The 2,966-nt window shown below is 39.7% G+C and overlaps 1 pseudogene; it reads right to left on the bottom strand.

The window, feature by feature from the left end:
• Positions 1–5: 5 nt before the first annotated feature.
• LOC114635688 lies at positions 6–1,106 on the bottom strand (annotated as a pseudogene).
• Positions 1,107–2,966: the final 1,860 nt, after the last annotated feature.

The following is a 2,966-nucleotide window of genomic DNA, read 5'->3' as shown; positions in this document are numbered from 1 at the left end:
GGGCCCATCCTCTCGATCCCTGGGACACTGCCTCCAGCTCCACCTCCCTTGCTTTGCAATGATCTCTCCCCTCTTCAGTGCATTACTTAGGATTTCATTTATTCGGCCCATGTTCATCCCAGATCCAAATTGCCCCATGTTTTCCATACCACTCCATAAAACTGGAGGTCCTTCCATGCGTCCAGTTTTATTTATTCCAAATCCTATGCCTTCCATTCCCATTCCTGCAGACCCTAGGTTTCCCATTCCAATGCCTTTATTCAGGTGGTTGGCATCAATAGGCTGCCCTCCAGGTCCTAACCCCATGCCAATACCACCAAGTCCATGGGGAAGTTGCTGTGGGCGTTCAGGAGGAAAACAATCTCCCTTTGGTAAAGCCCTCTCGTCCATCTTGACATGCATCGGTCTATCAAACAGCAACTGGCCATTAAACATAGATACAGCTTGCACAGCTTCAATGGACTGTTCAAAAGTCACAGTGCCTATTCCACGACTTTTCCCATCTTTATCTTCCAGAATGTCTGCTCGGACCACCACACCAGCCATACTAAATACTTCCTTCAGTTTCTTCCAGCCAACTTTATAATCCAGATTTGCTACAAATCCTGTGCTTCCAAGTCTTCCAGCCTTTTGCATTGCTCTCCTTGCATGCTCACCATCAGGATCTTCTTTGACTTTCAGTGGCCTTCCACTCAGACTATGCTTGTTTAGAACTTCAGCAGCTTTGTTCATGCTCTCCTCCATCTTGAACTCAACAACAGCGCATCCCCTTGACTTTCCTTCAGCGTTCATTAAGAGCGCCACATATGTTACCTCACCAACTTTTTCTTTAACCAGGTCTTTAAGTGACTGCCATTTCACATCAAAAGGTATATTTGTAATGAAGGCTCTGTATCTTTTTGTTGGGTTCGCATATGGCTCAAAGCGATTGCCTCCACTTTTAATATTTTTCTCCTTCCTCTTCTCATTCTGAGTAGGTCGTTCTTCACCCTTCGGACCCGGAGCTCCGTTGCCGCTCAGCACGCAGGGCGCACTGCTCTCTTCCTCCATTTTGGGCTCTGTCGCCACCACTTCGGCGCCGCTTGGACCCCTGCCGCCATTTTCTCTGCGTCTGGGCTTCTATATATAAAATATTTTATGGTCTTTTAATTTGATTTTAAAACCACTGTTGGAACTCTGATAGAAACACAGTGTCTTCTCTAAGTCTCTGACCTCAATGCCTCTCTCTAAGTTGCTGAGATGAGTGATGGCACCAACCTCACTTGGCAATGAATAAAAGAGCATGGCTTGGGTGTTGACCAGTTTCTGCTCTATAACTGAATCCTTAGCCTCTTTCCTGCAAATGATGCATTCCTAGTATCTATCACAAGTAGTAGTATACCTGAGTCATCTGACCTACAATAGTACAAATGTGTTCTGACCACTGTAGCCTTGAACTTCTACTCCAGAAACTGACTGACTCATCATAACGAAAGTCAGGTTTCAGTTTCTCAAAGGGATCACATCGGGAAACAACGACATTTGTTCTTACAACTCTACTGTATAATAAGTAGAATGCATATTTTTAAGAAGTGTATAAGAAAGTCTTGGAATACTTTTTATTAATTATTCCAAGATCTCAAGTAGGGAGCAACACAGTGTTGGAAGAGGTCAGAATGTTAAACAAATTTTAAAAGCCAATAAAACATTAGAAAAATAGGTCAGGGCTTTCCTTTGAAGAATCAAGGTGACTGAGTTAATCTCATTGTAAATTCAAGGAGTCTTGGCCCAACAACTAATGAAAACCACTTCTGAGAGACCCATATTTATAGGATGCTCTCAGCAGGTTGTACCATGTTACTTACAATAGTCAAGATAAAGGCATTATAGATTCATTACTTCTGGAAAATGTCTCATGATCTGCATAAAGCCACAGAGAAGCAATGTTTCCAGAGCCTGGCAGAACTCTTCTGTGATTTCATAGAGTTGAGGATAAATTCTTGGTGGTCTTCTTAGTTTCCCTTGCTTGGTTCTTATTTGTAATATCAAATTATTAGTAAAACAGTGTCACCCTCTTCTAACATTTCATAATTGAAGCTAGTAATTTAGGTCAACCAAAAAGACCCTTTATTTTCATGTCTCTCATTTCACTTGTGCTATTTTTTTCCCACCTACTTTTCTCACCTTTAGTCAAATGTCAATTTCCTTTGAATATATTCATCTTCTGTGTCTTCTTTTCTACAGATACTTTCTGTTACAGCCTTTGCACATATGCTTTTAAAAAAAAAAAACACCTGAATCTTAGGCTAGAACAAGGGTGCAGGCTTCAGACATGAAAACGACTTTGGGCTAGGACAGAGAAGTTGGCTCAGATATTTTGGTCATCCTGATAAGCCCTTAGAAACAGTGATCACAGGAGTGTTCATGGAACTTTGTTTATTGCTTTGCTTGCTCTTTGACTATTTGTGTTTATTGTCTTGTTTGTTCCGTGACTATTTGCATCTATTGTATTACTAGTTCCTCAACCTACTTGCATGAAATTAAAATGGTATAAAAGCAAAAAGGAGGAGGGGGCATGGGATAGGGGGTTTCTAGCAAGGGGAAACAGGGAAAGGGGATGACATCTAAAATGTAAATAAATAAAATATCCAATAAAAATCTTATTATGCACCCTGAAAAAAAAAGAAAAATAGGTCAGAAAAACTATACTATTTTGTTCATAACTAAATATTCTTTTTGTTTGTTTCTCTGCTGTTTTGCTAAGATAACTGTTCTCACTTGTATCAATTTCTTATTTAAAACGGAAATAAAAATAGTAGCAGATCTTTACCATATCTCTGCTTACTTTATTAGCTCATGTAAGTTAATCATAAAGAAAATAAAAGAGAGAAAATACCCACTTTTGTTATCTTCAACTGCTTTTGAACTGGAGAATCTCTCCAAGAAATACCATAGGTTAGTTCACATATTTTTTTCTCATTTCATAT

The sequence above is a fragment of the Grammomys surdaster genome, unplaced genomic scaffold (genome assembly GCF_004785775.1).
Source record: "Grammomys surdaster isolate TR1022 unplaced genomic scaffold, NIH_TR_1.0 116310, whole genome shotgun sequence".
Taxonomy (NCBI): domain Eukaryota; kingdom Metazoa; phylum Chordata; class Mammalia; order Rodentia; family Muridae; genus Grammomys; species Grammomys surdaster.
The sequence above is the reverse complement of the archived record's forward strand: the minus strand, read 5'-3'. Positions and strand labels throughout refer to the sequence as shown.